Below are 21,825 nucleotides of genomic sequence, written 5' to 3'. Positions count from 1 at the left end.
AATTGAACGATTGATAAGGTCTTCATCAATACAAGAAACAACAAAGATTATCCTCTCTCCACTTGAAAGTTAAGACGAGAATTACATGCCACGAGCCTTACGTGGTAAATAAGGAATGAGATTGGAGCTTTCCTACACTCATTATGGATATATTTGGGTGCGAGACGTTTGGCTTGTTTCTTATCGTATCCGCCTTTACTCATAGACTTTAGTGTGATTCTTATTCTATAACTATCAAGTATATCCATCATCCATTCTAATGATTCCATTAAATCATGCAATCACTCATATTCTTTTTCCTCAAATCACCTTTGCTTTCAACCCTAGTAGGCTGAACTACGAAAGCTCTGATTTGCTTATTGCACTATAAGAATACGTAGGCAGGAGAACCCAATTTCTTCACGAGCTACCCTATTTATCAATCAATCATTCTCCATTCATTCAATCATATAATCCTTTTGAGATCAATCATACTGCCCATTGGACTTCTTGTCTATCATTTTGGGACATCTTAACGACAATCCACCTCATCAGTCGAGAGTTGTTTGGCACGTCACCCAAACATTTAATTCATTCTTTTTTGGCTAAGACGCCACTTTGCTCTTTGATTAAGAGTCTATCCCTTTCTTGGATCCAAGATACTATTCTTATTTGATCTCGAACCGTTTGTTCCCCATCCAGTGATATACTATTTCCTTGTACACAACGATACTTTCTCTTGGGCTCCACTTTTACGCCTTTGAGACGTTGTAACACCAATTCATCTTGTGAATCTAGGGTTGTTTGGCTCGTACCCAGACATTCAGTTCATTCCTTTGGTTGAGAGGCTTGTTTACTCTTTGATTCTGAGTTCCATCCAGTTGTGGGTTCCCTTGATACCATTCTGTTGGTACAAATTATATTCTTCATCACTGTATACCTCTCTCTCTATTTCTCGTGGTTTCGTGAACTACGATTGCTCTGTCTTTCTCATTGCATGATGAGAATACGTAGGCACGAGGATGCGAATCCTTGGCGAGCATACTTCTAATTATTCCTTCTTACACCTTAGGGCATCATTCATATATCTCACTATTCATTACCTACCTTCGATCATAAATCGTTCACCCAGTGACATATTATTCCTTTGACATCGAAATATACTTTTTTTGGAATTCTATACATACCTTTTAGGATGCCTAACATAAAGTCCGTATTTCTATCTAGAGTTGCTTGGCCCATCTCCCAAATATCTCTATGGTATGAATCCCATTTATCTTATGTATTTCAATACACTTTCACCTCTCGGTTTCAAAATAATACTTCTTCAGTCACTTGTCACCAGATATTCATTTCTGTGACTTCAGTCACTTTATTCCGTTCATCTCCGTGATACAATCATATTCTACCTTCATTCACCCCATGCAACATACCTATTCTTTGAGCCAAATACACTATACCTTTGTGTTCCATCTTGTACCTCCTTGTGAACCAAGAGTTATTTGGCCCGTAACCCAAACATCTAATTCCTCTCTTTTTCAGTTGTTCCAATACAGTGATACTGCGTTGTAGGCCCTCACTTGTTGGTTCATACCATTCTTACTCTTGTGTTCATGTGTCACCTATTATTGGAGTTAAAAACAATATCCTTTGGTTCAGACCATACTTTAATCACACTTATTTCCATCTCCCGCCTCTAGTTCTTTGAACTACGTGTAGCGGTAAATTCATGATCATCAAACTATGGATAAGCTAGAGATCAAATAACAAGAGTCACCATCGCGCTTTTATTGTTTCCAAAGGAAAAGGGAAAAAGTACGAACAAAACCCAAAAAGTAAGAAGTTTTCAAATCAAAACTAATAAAATGTCAGAGATTACAGGTAAGGGGTTGGTTACACAGAGGGAAGGTGTTAGCACCCAAAGTGTCCTAGGTACTCCCTTTTTGTGTGCATATGTACTTGGTATAAAGTGATGTTTATAAACAAATAGAATGGGGGGGGGTGAGAAAAGAATTCATTAATTATATTTTTGTGTTTGGCAAGACCTTCGGTCTTGTGCCTACGTACCAACATAAAAATGAGGGATAAAAACCTCGTAGTTCGTGATACAAATTTCAAAATGGATGCATTGCTTTTAACAAAAATTAAGTTTGAAAGGCACAAAGGCCTAAAGGGGTTTGAATTAGTTAGTTCTTTTTGGCTTTTTGAAAGTTTAGGTCAAGTATAGTTAAGTTTATTTACAAGTTTGATTTAAGAAAAGAAGTTTGAAAATGCAATGGCATAAGGCCAAAGTTTCTATCTTTTTGCAAAGTGGTCAAAGTTTAGAACAAAAGTAGTTCACACGAAGAAGATTTTGAAAAATGGAGAGAGAGATTTTGAAATTAAAGAAATGGGGAGAAGATGAAGAGACTACCCTATGTACAAAATATAAAAGTTTAGAGTTGAAAAGATTTGACCAAGTGGGTAGTAATCCAATAGACAAGAATGTCAATAGAAACCCAGAATTCCCTTAGACTTTTTAGAATCAAACAACACAATGCACAATTATATTATCTTGAAGAGCAAGGCATAAAATAAAGATAGCCACATCCAAGCTTATCCATTCCATGATCTTCTCCAAAATAGCCCATGTAACAGATGAATTCCACAAGTCACAGGTTCAAAATAATAGCTTCACAAAGATCCTGTTGCAGATAAACTCAAAAGGATCTTGAATTATGTATCAGATGAAGTTTAAAATTGCAAGCACTTGGTTTCTCAATAAGTTGGCATTGGCCAAGTCCTTTAGAATAGGAATATTGCCAAGATTCTAAGTCCATTTGTCCAAGATCAAACCAACAGTCCACACAAAAGTTTTTTAGGGTTTTTGTTGTTATTATGTACATTAATGGTCAAAGACCACACAAACAAACAAAGCATATCACACAATATGGTCCAAATGGACAAAGTGAAAATTGCATTAACATCAACAAATAGGATGATATGAACAATGGCAAATGAATAAAAGCAAAAATTAAATGGCATTAAAGTAAAGGGATTGAAATTAAAAGTTAGTAGTTAATAGGTCAGAAGTTAGTATTGCTTTGCTTTTTCTTTTTAATTAAAGTCATTCTTTGGAGAACACTCAACCCACTTATCACAAGCATGAATCCTTGAACCAAGGCATCTCCCCAAAGGAAGGAAAAAAGGCCAAGTTTCCACACAATACCATGAAAGAGGGGAGACTTACAATCTCACTAACTAGAGTGCTTATGCCTTTTATGTCACAAATTTAGCGCTATGTTAAGAAATCGTAATTGGGCTTATGTAGAAGTCACGACTATTTGAGGTCGGGCAATAAAATTTTGGTGTTAATGCATGTTAGAGACATAGTATAGTAGACTATGCTCATGAAACATACCACACACAAAAAGAATATGCAAAAGGTGTGGCCTAATCTCATCCATACTCATGTTAATTTTTCAATCACCTAGCATTAGGACTTTGATATATCATAGGAAAAATGGAATGAATGAATGAAGAAGGGGAATGAGATGAAGTGGGAGGGAAATGGATCAAAACACAAATTGGTCAAAGGAGGACTTTTACCAAATTAATATCATCCATTCATTTTGGGAGATGGAACGTACATTCCATCAATCCCCTAAATCCAATGATATTAATTTGACAAAGTCAAATCAACCTTGACCAAAACCCAACAACAAGAGTCAAACATAAACAAGTCATCACAATTGGTCAACAAATTTATTTGCCATTTATTCAAATTAAAAATACTAAAATAGTGCATTTAGATTAAATATGGTTTTTCCAATTCCTAAAATCTCATCAAAACACCAAAGAAATGGCCATGAGATTTATCATAGGTCAAACAAGGTCAAAGGACCTTGGAGAAAAAAATTCATATTTTTTGGACATTTAAAAATATTTTTAAACAATTAAAAACAAATGAAAAATCAATTAATTCATGAAAAATATTAATAATGATCCAAAAAATAATTTTAATTCAGAATATGAAAGAGGAAAATGTTTGAATTTTTTTGGTGAAAGTCCCATATTTTTTGGATCAAGATTAAGTTTAATATGAATTATTGAAAATAAAGCAATTAAAATGAAAATTAAAGTATCATAAAAAACGTGGACCACTTGATCTCCCTCATTAATTGATGTGACAGATCAAGTGGGTCAAAACACGCGTTCCACCGTGCACTTAAGTCAGCGCGTCACACCGTTGGTATTCAAAAGGAACGCTCATGATTAGATCATTTTAAAAGGATCCTATGGCTCAGAACCATCCAGCACACCACCGGCGGCCAAGGACTGTCTTCTCCGGCGAACCTTGCCGGACTGGTTCAGTCATAACCATCACCAAAATTAAAAACAAGGACATGATTTCAAAGTAAAAATGGCACTGAGTTCGAATCTAGCCTCAATTCACTCTAACTCTAAGTATATTGAGAGATACATGGAGTTGAAATTTGAGGTACATGAACTGAGTTGCTTCGGTTTGGTCTCAAAGCAACTCAATCTTCTTGCCTACATTGGTAGGACTCCAGACAACCAAAGAATTAATAGAATTGAGCAAGAATTAGAGAGAATTGAAGAGATCAAAATTTCTGAAAAATACCTTCAATGGAGGTCTAGATTCAACTGATTTTGCTCTTGCTCGTGCTTGATCTCACTCCAAATGCTTGCAGAAGAAGGATTAAATGCTCAAAAGGTTGTGGATCCTTGGAGTTTTGAATTTTAAAATAGTGGAAATTCAAACTCAAATTCAAGTGAATTTTTCAAGATTATCCTTTGCAATGTGAGGGTTAGAGATTGGGGATCGAAGCTGGCGTGAATGTGTGTGAGATGCTGAGCATATGAGGCTCTATTTATAGCTGAAATCATTGCTTTTTGCACACTTGAAATCCACTTTCCAAATTTGGTATTGATGATGCATGGGTGCATGGGCGTGCATAGGCCCATAAAATCATTGCCCTAAGTCCACAAATGAGTGTGAGATAATCTGAAGTGATGACACCATGTTCATGCCATGTGCAGCCTATGCATTCCTTGTCCAAAATGAATGAATTTGAGCTCTTTGGAAAGGTGAGATTGAGAGGAAAATCTTTCATGTTCAACACTTTTTCGTTTGGAGTTTGTAACTTGAATAAATTTGAGGTGGAAGTTTGGAAATTTTTGACATATCAAAGTTGTATCTATTTAAAAGACCTTCAAAATGGTCACCAATGTCATGTCATTTGGATTTGAAATGATAGAGTTATGCATTTTTGAAGTTTGGAAAAATCACTTGATCAATGGTATAGGTCAAAAGTGACCTATAATGTAACCTCATATCACATGCTCAAAAAAGTTGAATTAGCTCCCACTCTAAACATAAAAGTTGAATTAGACACATTGAATTTGATTATGAAACTTGGAAACCTTTCATCTCATAAAAATTGAGCAAATTATGGCATTGGGAAGTTGACTTTTAAATTAGGGTTGAGACAAAATGACCTATAATATTTCAACATAGAAAATGACTTTCCAAGCAACACTATCTCTAGGTCTCAACATGAAAGTTGTTTGGAATGTTATTTAGAGTAACTTTGCTCTTGGAATAATTTTCATATGGTGAAAATTGTAGGAGATAGGGTCTAGGGAGACCCAGTTTAGATCAGATGAATTCATCTGGCCAACCACCATCAACCAACTTGCTAACTTCCAATTATCTTGAATTTCTTGGCTCATGGTAGATCATATATGCATAAGGTGATGAATCTTGAAGTGTCCTTTGAGAAATTTGATCAATTGGTGAGATAGATTATTGGAGAAGTTACTCAAGATACCCAGTCAAACTAGGGTTCCCAAGGCAAATCACCCTCAAACTCTTGAAGAAAACTTGATCAATATAACATGTAGAGAATATTGGGACTCATATATGATGCTCATAACCATTCTTGGATCAATTCTTGGTTGTGCTCTTTGTTCATGAGGGTCTCAAACCCTAGATGTGAACTTGATAGACCAATGGGATCATGCCCTACCTACAAAAGAGTTAGGCAAATGCAAAGACATTTTTTTGGTATTTTGGTTAGTAAAATGATAAAATACAAGTATGATACCATCACATAGTGCTTGGCGATCTCTCCCAAAACAAACCCAATGAATGAGGGGTAAGGAGGATTCCAAGGTATGATCCCATGCTAATGCTTATGATGAATTTGCATGAGGGATCTTAGGGTCAAAATTGGGGTCTTACAGCTGCCCCTATTTAAGGACATTCTAACTGAGGAGGTAAAGGTTAAAATCTTCATGTCGACTTAGTAGAATGGGCTTAAATAACAACATAGAGAGAAAAAATTTGGTCCCTAAGAGACCTCATGATGCATATGACAGGAATGCAAAAGTTAATGCTCTGTGGGGAAATATTGCCACAAAGGAAAAAAGGGATCCGAGAGACCGAAAATTCGCAGGAGCACAATGCATTCTGTAAGGAAAACTCACTAGGGAGACAGAGACTCTGAGGGGGTAAAAGGGGTTATGCGTAGGCCAGGCTACGACTTAAAAACTGCTGGGGGACTCGAGAAATTCCATATAAAATGGAAAGACTCAGCCAGGGAATAACAACATCTGCAGGGAATATGAGTAAGTCAAGATAAAAGGAGGTACTTAACTTCTGCAGGGGAAAAATAATTTCACTAAGGAAATGCACACTCAACTCAATTGGGGAAGATAAACTTTAACACAGGAGGAGCAGGAATCTATTATCCACTCCGGTTACTGGGTAAGGAGATGATAAAGATTTGACAGAGAGAACATCCGTCATCGGTTAGGATGAACATATCAAGGATGACTCGCTGAGGATCGCCAGGAGGGGAAATTCATTACCGTTTACTGGGTAAGAATAACCTTGCTGGGGAAACTGCAGAAAAAATAGGATTTACAACTACCAGTTACTGGGCAGAAGACCAAGGGTGAGAGTATCCATCATTGGTTAGGATGAACATATCAAGGATAAACTCGACAGGGAAGAAAATCCGTCACTGGTTAGGATGAACATATCAAGGATAGGCTTTCCTGGAAATGTCAAGGAGGATACCCGTCATCGGTTAGGATGAACATATCAAGGATATACCAACTGAACAAAAAGGGTAGGAATTACATCTATCGAAAGCTGGATAGAAAATCGTCGGAGAGAAAATCCGTCATCGGTTAGGATGAACATATCAAGGATAGACTATGAATAGGGGACAAAGTAGGATTTACAACTACCGAGTACTGGGTAGAAAACCAATCAAAGAGAAGACCCGTCATCGGTTAGGATGAACATATCAAAGATCGACTCTGATGAGGAGCAAAAATAGGGATTATATCTATCAGTTACTGGATAGAATACCAATAGAAGAGAAAATCCGTCACCGGTTAGGATGAACATATCAAGGATAGACTCCGCACAGGGGAAAAGTAGGATTTACAACTACCGGTTATTGGGTAGAAAACCACAAGGAGAAGAAAACCCATCATCGGTTAAGATGAACATATCAAGGATTAACTCTCGGGGGAACAAAATAGGGATTACAACTACCTTTTTACTGGGTAGAATACCAAAAGAATGAGAATACCCGTCACCGGTTAAAGTGAACATATCAAGGATAGACTCAGGCAGGGGAAAGAGATATATCCGTCATCAGTTAGGATGAACATGTCAAGGATATACTTCCTGGGGAATAGTTCCACTAGGGACTCTACTGAGGAGAAAAAAAAGAGTACTTTTGTTGGGTAGTGGGCAAGAAGTAACAAACTGCAAACTAAGAAGAATATTACCAGTTACTAGGTGATAGACTCTTAGGGGACCAAAGCATCTATCTAGGTAAGAGCTAGAAAGAAAACGGTCAATCAAGACTCAACCCAATGAGGACATAACTCAAGGGGAGTAATTCCATCCAGATAATTAACTGGGGAGGAAACTGAAATAACAATCATCCACAAGGAAACAAACTCAGTGGGGAAAAGGAGAAAGGTTTAAGTCTTTCTGCATAAGGGGCTGCCACTTTACAATTGAAGGACAGACACCAGATTTGGTATGGGGATAAAATATTGCCATAACAGAGAATAAGAATCTCAAACAAATCAAATATGAAGATGCAGGATATGCAATTATGAAATTATATGAATGTATATGTATATGTATATATGATGATTATGCTGACAAAACAACCACAAAGGATACAAACGTGTCGCAAAGAATTTGAACCATCGGTATAATCCTCGGTCAATCCACATGAAATTCTGGTATCAAATATGAGATGTCGAAGGTAATGTCACGACACTAATATCTGAACAATACAAACAGGATAAAAGATAAAGAACAGTAATGCAAGAGACACAAGCAGTTGTTAACCCAGTTCGGTGCAAACTCACCTACGTCTGGGGGCTACCAAGCCAGGAAGGAAATCCACTAAATAGAATCTGTAGATGTTTAATTGGCTGCATTTTATGTTAAAACACTAACTGGACTCTAATGTCTTGACTGATGTCATGATATGCTTTGGAGATGTTTGATTGGCTGCATTTTGGGTTAGAACATCTAACTGTACTCTGATGTCTTGACTGATGTCATGACATACTTGAGTTGTATGCTGCAGGTTTAGCTAATACAGGATTTACAGAATGTCAAACTAGATGTTGTGACATTCATTTTTGACAGCAGATACTGAGGTATAGAACAGTTGGTTGTCTGCTATAACTCAGTATGTAATTTCAGTCTGTTTATCAAGGGAATAACAGACCTGGCATAAGGCCTACTGTCTGAATGTCAAACTGGATGTTATGACATTCATCATTGACAACATATGCTGAATAATAGGCAGGTTGGTTGTCTGCTACAGTTCAGCATGTATCTCAGTCTGTTTATCAGGAGGATAACAGACCTGGCATAAGGCCCATTCTGTAAATGTCAAATTGGATGTTTTGACATTTATTACTGTAAACTGATACTGGAGTATAGACCGGTTGGTCTTTTACAGTACAACAATTTGTACAGTCTGTTTTCAGGAGAATAATAGACTTAGCATATGGTCTATGATCTGGACGTCAAATTGAATGTTGTGACATTCATTCCTGACAGCATATGCTATATTGTAGGTTGGTTAGTTTTTCTGTTTGAACAGTTTTCTCAGGCTATTCTTCAGGAATCCAACAGCTGAGCTAAAATCCAGGAAACTAACAACTAAGCTACAATTAATGAACCTAACAAATAGCCTATTTGTTAGTACCCTAATATGTGGAAATTAGGTTAACTTGCTTAACCTTAATTTTAGGAAATACAAGTACAAGGCCCAAGTGCTGCAATATAAAAGGATGGCAATCCTTCTTTCAGAACTCGGGGATTTTAGGCGTGAAGATTTTGTTGTTCCATCATACTTCACTGTTGTATTTTTGTGTGTGTCTTGTATTAGGTGTATCTTATGAGCCAAGCAATTATCACCTAGATGATTGCATTGGACTAGGGTGTTCATTGAGTTGTAAGTGCTGTGTCACTCTAAGCTTTTAAGCGTGAGTGTTGTGTATCTTGATTAAAGCTGTTAAGCACAATCAAGAGTTGTTTGAAGTGTGACTTCACGATTATCTTTAAACTTAATTAAAGGTTGTAATCACTGAGGTGATTGAGGGGGAGTGAGTAGGAACTCTGATATTAGTGTAAGATTGAAATTGCATTGGGTAGGTATTAAGTGATAGGATTAAACAGTTGGTTTAAGGTATGAATTAATACTACTAATAGTGGATTTCCTCCCTGGCTTGGTAGCCCCCAGACGTAGGTGTGTGTGACACCGAACTGGTTAAACAATTCCTTGTGTTGTTTTACTGCACTTAATTTTAAGTTCTGCATAATTCTTGTCTGCGCAGAATTGGATGTCATAGCATCCCGTGTGACATCGAAAGTCTGTTAACTAGAATTTCAATTGGCATCAGAGCAGGGACCCTGCCTGTTAATTTCTGGGTGAGATCTAGGGAAGATACTTTCTAGTACCATGGACAAGGATGTAGGATACTTAAATAGACCATCCATGCTGGATGGTTCTAACTATGATGACTGGAAACCTCGTATGATAGCCTTCTTGAGGTCTCTAGATAGCAAAGTCTGGAGAGCTGTCAACAAAGGATGGGAACATCCAACGAAGACAGGTAAAGATGGAGTCAGTATGCAAATTCTTGAAGAAGAGTGGGACAAGGAGCAAGAGGCATTAGCCCTTGGAAATTCTAAGGCCTTGAATGCATTGTTCAATGGAATAAGTAAGAACATCTTCAGACTGGTGCATCACTGTGAGCTGGCTAAGGAAGTTTGGGATACCCTCAAGATAACTCATGAAGGTACCTCCAAGGCGAGGATGTCTAAACTTCAGATGTTGACCACCAAGTTTGAAAATCTGAGGATGAAAGAGGATGGGACTATTCATGACTTCCACATGAATATTCTTGAAATTGCCAACACTTCTGGTGGCTTAGGTGAGAAAATGGCTGAAGAGAAGCTTGTAAGAAAGATTCTCAGATCATTGCCAAAGAGATTTGCCATGAAGGTCACAGCCATAGAAGAGGCTCAAGATATCAGCAATATGAAGGTTGATGAACTTATTGGTTCACTCCAAACCTTTGAAATGGGCTTATGTGAGGATGCTGAAAAGAAGAAAAAAAGCATAGCTTTTGTATCAAATACTGAAGAGAATTCAGAAGAAGGAAACATTGGAGGAAATGAAAGCATTTCAGAAGCCATAACCATGCTTGGAAGACAGTTCAACAAGTTCATAAAGAAGGTTGATCAACAGGGTAGACCTAATGTCAAGAACTCTTCATATGACATCAGTAGAAAGTCAAAATATGAAGAAAACGTCACTCAAGGCAAGGGAATCCAGTGCCATGGATGTGAAGGTTATGGTCATATTAAAGCTGAATGCCCTACCTTCCTCAAGATGCAAAAGAAAGGGCTATCTTTCACCTGGTCCGAAGGAGATTCTGAGAGTGAATCTGAAGGAGAATCTGCTAAACATGTCACTGCTCTGACCAGTGTCTATGCCTCTGATGATGACTCAAGTGGAGATGAACTTAACTTTGATGAACTTGCTGCTTCATATAAAGAACTATGTGTTAAAAATGCAGAAGTGTGTATCCAAGGAGAAAAGCAGAAGAAACTTATCAAATAGCTGGAAGCTGAGAAACAGAAGCAGCTGATAGTCATAGATGGTCTGAATGGTGAGATATCTTTGCTGACGTCTAAGCTAGAACAAATGACTAAATCCATCAGAATCCTGAATAAAGGAACTGACACCTTGGAAGAGATTCTAAAGGTGGGACAGAAGTCAGGAACCATGTCTGGTTTAGGCTTTGCTAAGAAATCCTCAACTGAACTCAAAAGATCAAAGGCTGAAGTTCAGAAACTCAAGCAGAAGTCACAACCGATGTCTCAACATCAGGGAGCCAGGATGAGTAATCATCAGAAGAAGAAATTTCAGAGATGGAGATGTCACTACTGTGGTAGATTTGGTCACATAAAACCTTTCTGCTACAGGCTGCATGGTTATCCTAACCAGACTACTCAAGTCAGACCTAAGCAGAAGGCATCTAAGCATAATGCCCCCATTAAGAAACAAAAATGGGTTGCTAATCAGACACCTCAAGTCAGACCTAAGCAGCAGGCATCTAAGCATAATATCCCCATTGAGAAACAACAATGGGTTGCTAAACTAGCTCACACATCTCCAAGGGCATCTACAAGACAAGACTAGTATTTTGATAGTGGCTGCTCAAGACATATGACTGGGATGAGCAACTTATTGGTAGATCTACAACCCCATGCCACCAGGTATGTGACATTTGGTGATGGAGCTAAAGGAGAAATCAAGGGTGTTGGTAAGCTGGATTGTCCTGGAGTTCCAAAACTGAGTAATGTGCTGTTAGTAAAGGGACTAACTGCTAATCTCATCAGCATAAGCCAGCTATGTGATCAAGGCTTCAATGTACAGTTCACTAAGGAAGGATGTGTGGTGATGAATGACTGCAATCAGGAAGTTATGAGAGGAGCCAGATCCAAAGATAACTGTTATCTATGGGAATCTAAAGTTTCACACTACTCCTCAAAGTGCCCCTTAGCCAAGGAAGAGCAGGAAGTGAAGCTGTGGCATGGAAGACTTGGACAACTTCATTTAAGAGTAATGAAGAGGATCATATCCAAGGGAGAAATTAGAGAAATCCCAAATCTGCTTATGGATAAAAGAAAAGGCTGTGGAAAATGTCAGATTGAAAGCCATGAGTCATCCTCACCTATTGGACCTCATCCAAATGGTGTAGTAGCAAGGGAGAAACAGATGTGTGTATCACTGTCCACTGCAGAAGCTAAGTACCTAGCTTCTGGTAGCAAGTGTTCACCATTGGTATGGATAAACCAGATGCAGACTGAGTACAATGTCACTCAGAATGTCATGACATTGGATGCTACTCAGTTTGACAAAGTTAGGGGCAAAGAGGGAATGCGCGCTTCTGAGAAATTATAGCAACTAATGATGTTAGTTATTTACTGTTTAGTAAGTCACCTTATTAAACAATTGATAGTACACTCTGATTGGTCAACAAACAATAGACATTGCTTGAGCAACCAGTGTTTCCTATTCCATCGTTTCAACTTTCAGTCTTGCAAACTTTCTCTCAAAGAAACTGTTCATCTCTCCTCCGAAATATCCAACATGTCGCACCAATCGACTCAACTTCCTACACGACCATGTCTGATTCCTCCAGCTCTGAGTCTTGCAACCCTAACCGGGAAGATCCTGTGGCTGACGCTGCAAATACGTCTCATGCAAGAAGACCTAAAGAAACGGTCTCTGGATTCTCCTCAGCAATCGCACTTGATGAACAAACCAGGGAAGGCTCCAGGTATGTGCACAATGCCATTGTAACTATGGTGACTGGGATACTATCTGGTAATCATAAGGTTCCTGGGGTCTCCGTTCCCTTAAACATTATCATACCTGATAATGTTGCATGTCAAGAAAATGCAGTCATCTTAAGAAACAATGTCTCTGACGATGCTGAGCAAACTGATGCTCATGAGGGGTCAAAAAGTGACAAACCCTTAGACAATGTGGGTAGTGAGGCAGTCCGTGTCACTCATGATGTCAGTGACAACCCTAAAACTGACACAGTTAATCTGGAAGAGTTCTCTGATAATGAACTGTTGACCTCAGTTGTCCCTAGCATAGCCAAAAGGGTTAGGACTAGGAGAGAAAAGAAGACTGTGGTGCAGAGGTCCCCAACAAGGAAGTTTGATGTGGCAACTTCTCCCAATCCAAAGGTGACAAAGAGTTCCCTCAAAAGGAAAGGGCATGGACCTGCGAAATCTTGGAGCAAAGAGGTGCCCAAGAAAATGCAGACCAAGTCTGTTGCTGTGGAGTCTGATTCAGATGTCCCATGTGATGTCACAACATCTCTGTCTAAGAAGAAGCCAACCACTAGCAAGTTGGCTGCTAGTGTCCCTGAGGTACCTATTGACAACGTGTCATTCCATTTTGCCTCTAGTGTAAACAGGTGGAAGTATATCTATCACAAGAGGCTGGCCTTGGAGAGGGAACTGGCTCAGAATTCCTTGGAGTGTAAGGAGATTATAGACCTGGTTCAAGAGGCAGGGTTAATGAAAACTGTGACTCAACTCCCAAAGTGCTATGAGACTTTAGTAAAGGAGTTTATTGTCAATGTGTATGAGGAATGTGCAGATGGAAAGTCCAGAGAATTCAGAAAAGTATATGTGCGAGGCAAGTGTGTGAACTTCTCTCCCTCAGTTATCAACCTGTATTTGGGAAGATCTGATGTAGCTCAACCTGAGCTTGAAGTGACTGACGACAGAATCTGTCAAGTCATCACTGCAAATCAAGTAAGGAAGTGGCCTCTTAAAGGTAAGTTGGTGGCCAGCAAACTCAGTGTGAAGTATGCTATGCTACACAAAATTGGAGCTGCCAACCGGGTGCCCACAAATCACAAATCCACTGTGGCTGTGATGCTTGGAAAGTTCATCTACGCTGTTGGAACCAAAGCAAAGTTTGACTATGGAACCTACATTTTTGATCAAACCATGAAACATGCTGGGAGCTTCAATGTGAAGGGGCCTATAGCCTTCCCTTCCCTCATATGTGGAATTGTGCTGAATCAATTTCCAAACATATTGACAGAGAATGACTCTGTGAACAGAAGAGAGAGTCTGTTGGCCTTCAATTATAAACTGTTCCTGGGTAAGCATGTCCCTGACATTGCCATGACAAATGGAGAGACATCAAGGGTTGGCAATCAACCAGATAAAGCTTTTGCATTGCCATACTCAGAGAGACTTGCAAAGAGCTAGAGGCAAGGAAGATCACTTTGGAAAAATTGATTATCAAATTGGAGATGTCTGATGATGGTGTGCTTGGTGAAGCTGCTGAGGCTACAGAAGGAGCTGCTAGGCAAAGTGCAGAGGGTGAAGAGGAGGCCAGTTCTGATGATGGCACTGATGATGAGGCTGACTCTAAGTCAGATGATTAAATCATTTCCTATTATTCTGTCATTTGTGTGTAATTCTGTTTATTTTGGTCTGTAATTTATGGTGTTGCTTTGGCAACATTTTTGACAAAAAAGGGGGAGTAACATCTGTGATGCCCCAGGACAACAGATTATGTTATTAAACAGATATTGAAGATCCTCTAATCTAGAGGTTCTGCTGCAGCTGATGTTCCACTTCTATGAGTGTGAGTGTGTTTATGTGTGCTGCTATTAGAAGTTTTTATTTAACTTCTATGTGTGATGAGTGTATGTGTGCTGCTGTTAGAAGTTTTTATTTAATTTCTGTATGTGTGATGATATGTGAAGTTTTTATTTAACTTCTATCTGTGGTGAGTGTGTTGCTGCTCTGAGTGTATTAGCTAGGTTATTTTCCCTGCTCGATGTGTGTTTTCCGCTGCTGTGAACTCTGTTGTGATGCCAAGTTGTTTTAGCCAAAAAAATTCCAAAGGGGGAGTTTGTAGATGTTTGATTGGCTGCATTTTATGTTAAAACACTAACTGGACTCTAATGTCTTGACTGATGTCATGACATGCTTTGGAGATGTTTGATTGGCTGCATTTTGGGTTAGAACATCTAACTGTACTCTGATGTCTTGACTGATGTCATGACATACTTGAGTTGTATGCTGCAGGTTTAGCTAATACAGGATTTACAGAATGTCAAACTAGATGTTATGACATTCATTCATGACAGCAGATACTGAGGTATAAAACAGTTGGTTGTCTGCTATAACTCAGTATGTAATTTCAGTCTGTTTATCAAGGGAATAACAGACCTGGCATAAGGCCTACTGTCTGAATGTCAAACTGGATGTTATGACATTCATCATTGACAGCATATGCTGAATAATAGGCAGGTTGGTTGTCTGCTACAATTCAGCATGTATCTCAGTCTGTTTATCAGGAGGATAACAGACCTGGCATAAGGCCCATTCTGTAAATGTCAAATTGGATGTTTTGACATTTATTACTGTAAACTGATACTGGAGTATAGACCGGTTGGTCTTTTACAGTACAACGATTTCTACAGTCTGTTTTCAGGAGAATAACAGACTTAGCATATGGTCTATGATCTGGACGTCAAACTGAACGTTGTGACATTCATTCCTGACAGCATATACTACATTGTAGGTTGGTTAGTTTTTCTGTTTCAGCAGTTTTCTCAGGCTATTCTTCAGGAATCCAACAGCTGAGCTAAAATCCAGGAAACTAACAACTAAGCTACAATTAATGAACCTAACAAATAGCCTATTTGTTAGTACCCTAATATGTGGAAATTAGGTTAACTTGCTTAACCTTAATTTTAGGAAATACAAGTACAAGGCCCAAGTGCTGCAATATAAAAGGATGGCAATGCTTCTTTCAGAACTCGGGGATTTTAGGCGTGAAGATTTTGTTGTTCCATCATACTTCACTGCTGTATTTTTGTGTGTGTCTTGTATTAGATGTATCTTGTGAGCCAAGCAATTATCACCTAGATGATTGCATTGGACTAGGGTGTTCATTGAGTTGTAAGTGTTGTGTCACTCTAAGCTTTTAAGCGTGAGTGCTGTGTATCTTGATTAAAGCTGTTAAGCACAATCAAGAGTTGTTTGAAGTGTGACTTCACGATTATTTTTAAACTTAATTAAAGGTTATAATCACTGAGGTGATTGAGGGGGAGTGAGTAGGAACTCTGATCTTAGTGTAAGATTGAAATTGCATTGGGTAGGTATTAAGTGATAGGATTAAACAGTTGGTTTAAGGTCTGAATTAATACTACTAATAGTGGATTTCCTCCCTGGCTTGGTAGCCCCCAGACGTAGGTGTGTGTGACACCGAACTGGGTAAACGTTCCTTGTGTTGTTTTACTGCACTTAATTTTAAGTTTTGCATAATTCTTGTCTGCGCAGAATTGGATGTCATAGCATCCAGTGTGACATCGAAAGCCTGTTAACTAGAATTTCAGAATCAGTTCAAAGACTCTTAGTAAACAACTTCAAGTTACAGTCTTTTTCACCTAATCTCTACCCGTGTGACTTCTACCTAAGAACTCTTAGATATGAGACCCTACTCACTCCCCCTCAATCACAACAGTGATATAAAACAAGAATTACAATGAAAAGAAGACACTCTTCAAAGACACACACTTGATCTTACTTACAAGCTTCAATCAAGTAGACACACACTCATGCTTAAAAGCTTAGAGTGACAAACTACAACTCAAAAATCAGACCAATTCAATCATCTATGGATGAATTAAATGGCTTACAATTCACACGACCACACAAGACTAAAACCCTTATTCTCTCTCAATATTTCGTTCGTTATTTATTGTGTATCAAATCAGGTTTTCCATGTCCTTTTTATAGAAGCATTTGGCTGGGCTTGGACATCATAAAACCCTAAAACTATTTTCCATTCATATCTTCTGATGACAGTTGATTAGATCTCTTTGTAAAATAAGTTAATCTCGTTGTAATTACTGATTGATAGCGTGTTTAATCATCTCATCAATCATACACAAATTTGCATTAAAAGCGCAATCACATAATACATAACATTCAGACTGAATGTTCTGTATACAGATGTCATGACATCGGGTCTGACATCTCAGTAAAATCCTGCATAATCACATTTTAAACATCCAGCAGGTACAAGTTATCTTATGTCAAGAGAACACATGTGACAACTTGTGAACACTCTAGGTTTTACCAAAATTGCTGCCAACACTTAGAATCAACAAACTCCCCCTTTGGCAAATTTTGGCTAAAACATATATCAGTCTATTTGTTCACAAGAGTAAAAACATATCAGCAGTTAAGCAGCAGCAGAAGCAATAACCACATAATTACTAGCTATAATAGCAACTAGTAATAAGCACAAAATAAACACATAGGTGCTTTTTCTCCCCCTAAGTATGTTCAACACAGACATCTCCTTCAACAACAACTGCACCTGTAACATTCAGAACCTCCCCATCTGACATCTCCTTCAACATGACTTATACAACACAGAACATTATTTTGTTCAACACGATTGTCATCTGTTTAGCCTAGCTAGCTACTTCAGCACAAATTAACTGCAGCTCTCCACATCTCCACACATTAACTGCAACTCTTCACATATTAACTTCTCCCCCTTTTTAGTCAAAATAGACCAAAGTGACCAATTAGACAAAATAAATGTCAATCAGTCCAACAGAGAATGTCACAAAGGATGTTATAGCATATAAAATGTTAAAACAAAATGTCAGGTGGTACAGAACCATAGTTATACACAGCTACATTAGCTGAGATAATCAGAAATCCAGAGAACTCATATAGAGCCCAAAAATTACAACATGGCATCAAAAGAGACTGCCAAAAAAACTATAAACATCAAACAGAAAACATCACAGCATCCAAGCATCCAGAACACACATCATTATAACAGGGGGACCATCATCACCACAACTCAATCTGAGGAGCTAGCATCTTCTTCACCTTCAGATCCAGAACTGCCACTAGATTTGTCTTGAGAATCAGATCTCTCACTTGAGGTGTGGGAATCCGTTTCCTTGGCTTCACCAACATTATCCATCTCTCCTTGCTCCAAGCTACTAATTAGAACCTCTAAAGCCTCTTTCCTAGCCTTAGCCACCCGAATCCCAGTTTCCAACTCCTTACAGGTTTCTTTCAATTCAACAATCAGGCCACCTTGAGAGGCTGGCTTCTTCATTGCAGATGTCATGACAATGTCATTGACATGACTGCCTTCAAATAACTTGTAATGAATTGACAATGGAGGCTTCCTTCTATTGGGGATATCACTTGTGCTTAAAATACTAGGTTGCTGGCTTAGAATTATCCCACAAATAATTGAGGGAAATGCAATTGGCAGCTTCACTGCATTAGTGGAAGCATGCCTAACAATTTGTTCAAACATGAACCTTCCATAATCAAAGTTGAGCCTGGTTCCAATAGCATATATTATCCTTCCAAGAGCATTAGAGACTGTTGAGATGTGGTTTGTTGGTACCCAATTGGCTGGCCCTATCTTATGCAAGATAGCATATTTTACAGTTAATTTGCCAGCAGAGAGATGATTTTTGCTTGGCCATTCCTTGACTTGTCCAGTAGTGATTGTCCTACAGACTTCATTGTTTGTGGCCTCTAACTCAACAACACCTTTTGTTCCTCTTCCTAGGAACTTATTGATCACAATAGGGGAGAACCTTACACACCTTCCTCTAACAAACACTTTGCAAAACTCTTTGTTGTTTTTGTCAGCAATATCCTCCGGGATGTTCACCACAAACTCCTTCACAAGACCTTCAAAACATTGGGGTAATGAACTAACTGTTTTTATTAAACCAGCAGACTTGATCAACTCCATAACCTCCTTCACTTCCACATCATCCTTTCCTAGTTCCCTTTCCACAACAACTCTCCTCTATATTACAAATTTCCACTTGGCTGCACCATCTTCCAGATGGAAGGAAATGTTATCCAAATGCACAACAACAACCTTAGCTGGAGATTTTCTAACAGTTTGCTTTTTGACAAGAGAGATGTCTGGGACATCTTCTTCAACATCATCCTCAGAATCAGAACTTTCTCTGACCTTTCTCTTCTTGACTTCCACTTTACTCCATGACTTTGAAGGACCTACAACAACAACCTTCTTACTAGTTCTGGCTGTCATCATCTCAGCCACAGACCTTCCATTCCTGGTCTTCATTCTCTTAGCAACACTTGGCTTCAAGTGATGAAGCAAGGTGTCATCTTCCTCATCTGATCTCTCTTCTTCCAAATCAATCACTTTTTCAGCAGTGTCATGCTTCTTAGACTGAGAGGCATCTACAGGTTTCTTACTAGGCACGGTTTTCCCTAAAGAACACAGTCCTTCTGCAACAATATCTTTCTCTGACCTAGATGAATCATCATCTTTCTCATTTTGAGGTTCCACCTCAGGCGAGGGGTCCCTTCTAGACAGAGAAGTCGAAACTCCCTTGATTGAGTGTCCTTCATTTAGGATCCTTGTGACCAGACTCCTAATGACACGATCAGTATAATGCATGTCATCCTTAGAGAGAGGGTTATCAGAACGGTTACCTTGAGTGTTTCCTATAGTGGAAGATGGACCAGGGGCGTCGCCTGGGATGACTGAAAGAGGAATAACTTCCAAAACGTCTTCATCCAGAAAATCTAAGGAGGAAGTTCTTGCTTTGTGAGTAGGTTTAAAACCAGAAGATGAAGGATGTTGTGACATTTTGTTGAACTTGTGAAAGAATTTTTTTTGCCCTACCAGAGATGGTCGATATAGTTTGATGAAGATGGAAGTGGTTGTGTTGAGGTCGCGTGTGAAAATGGTATAGATGGTAGTTCCAATACTAGGTAATGATTTACCATAAATGGGGCACTTTCTTTTAAGTGGGCAGACAATATTTTTATTACCTTTTCCACTCCAAATTAATTTCTATAAATTCTCATGGATACAAATCCCTAATTTCCCTCTTAAACATTCAAATTGATTAGCATCCAAAGCCTTTGTAAATATGTCAGCTAATTGCATTTAAGTAGTAACATGCTCCAGGGCTATGATTTTCTCTTCCACTAGTTCTCTAATAAAGTGATGACGAATATCAATGTGCTTTGTCCTGTTGTGCTGAATAGGATTCTTAGAAAAATTTATAGCACTCAGGTTGTCACAGTACAATGTCATGACATCTTGTGTGACATTGTATTCAGTCGACATTTGTTTCATCCAAACCAGTTGAGAACAACTACTTCCAGCTGCTATGTATTCAGCTTCAGTAGTGGACAGGGACACACAATTTTGTTTCTTGCTAAACCATGATATCAAGTTGTTCCCTAAGAAGAAACATCCTCCTGATGTGCTTTTCCTATCATCAACACTTCCAGCCTAGTCAGCATCACAATATCTAGTCAGCATGGATCCAGAACCATGAGTATATAACATTCCATAGTCACTGGTGCCATTAACATATTTCAGTATCCTCTTCACTTGGTTTATGTGACTAACTTTTGGTTCAGCTTGATATCTAGCACAAACACCTACAGCAAAGGCAATGTCAAGTCTACTTGCTGTGAGATATAGCAGACTTCCTATCATGCTTTTGTACAAACTTTGATCTACACTAACACCATTTTCATCTTTGGAGACTTTCAAATATGTAGGAGCAGGTGTCCCTTTATGACTTGCATTCTCCATGTCAAACTTCTTAACAATGTTCTTGGCATATTTGCTTTGAGATAGAAAGATAGAATCTTTCATCTGCTTGACTTGTAGCCCAAGAAAATAGGTCAGCTCTCCAACAAGGCTCATCTCAAACTCAGACTGCATTTGTCTAACAAAATGTTCGACCATCTGATCTGACATCCCACCAAACACAATATCATCTACATATATTTTTGCCACCATGAGTTTTCCTCCTTCATTCTTCACAAATAGGGTCTTGTCAATATCTTCTTTCCTATATCCATTGTTAGTGAGGAACACTGTGAGTCTCTCATACCAAGCCCTAGGAGCTTGTTTCAAACCATAGAGGGCTTTCTTCAATCTGTACACATGCTTTGGAAGATTTGGGTCTGTGAATCCTTTAGGTTGTTCAACATATACTTCCTCATTTAAGTAGCCATTCAAGAAGGCACTTTTTACATCCATTTGGAACAGTTTGAACTTCAGAATACATGCCACTCCAAGAAACAGTCTAATGGACTCAAGGCGAGCTACAGGGGAAAATGTTTCATAAAAATCCACTCCTTCAACTTGAGTATATCCTTGTGCTACCAATCTTGCTTTGTTTTTAGTAACCACCCCTTGTTCATCAGATTTATTCTTATATACCCACTTTGTACCTATGACATTTACTCATTCAGGTCTAGGAACTAGTTCCCATACTTCATTCCTCTTAAATTGACCTAACTCCTCCTGCATGGCATTGATCCAGAACTCATTAGTCAAGGTTTCCTTGACATTCCTAGGCTCAATCTTGGACACAAAGTAGCCATGTGAGATCACTTCCCTTGATCTAGTTGTGACCCCTTTATTTGGATCTCCTATAATGAGATCTTTGGGATGATCCTTCTGAATTCTGATGGAGGGTCCCTTGTTGATTTTGTCATCTTCAGGTTCAGCTTGAGGAGGTTCACTCTCCTTATTTTTGTCTGAGAAATCAGCTGGGGGATCATTCAGAGATGTCTCAACATCGTCTGTGACATCAGTCTGTTGGTCATCAACCACAACATTGATAGATTCCATCATTATTTTTGTTCTGGAATTAAAGACTCTATAT

Source organism: Lathyrus oleraceus, chromosome 3 (genome assembly GCF_024323335.1).
Source record: "Lathyrus oleraceus cultivar Zhongwan6 chromosome 3, CAAS_Psat_ZW6_1.0, whole genome shotgun sequence".
Classification (NCBI taxonomy): Eukaryota; Viridiplantae; Streptophyta; class Magnoliopsida; order Fabales; family Fabaceae; genus Lathyrus; species Lathyrus oleraceus.
This window is presented reverse-complemented; position numbering follows the sequence as displayed.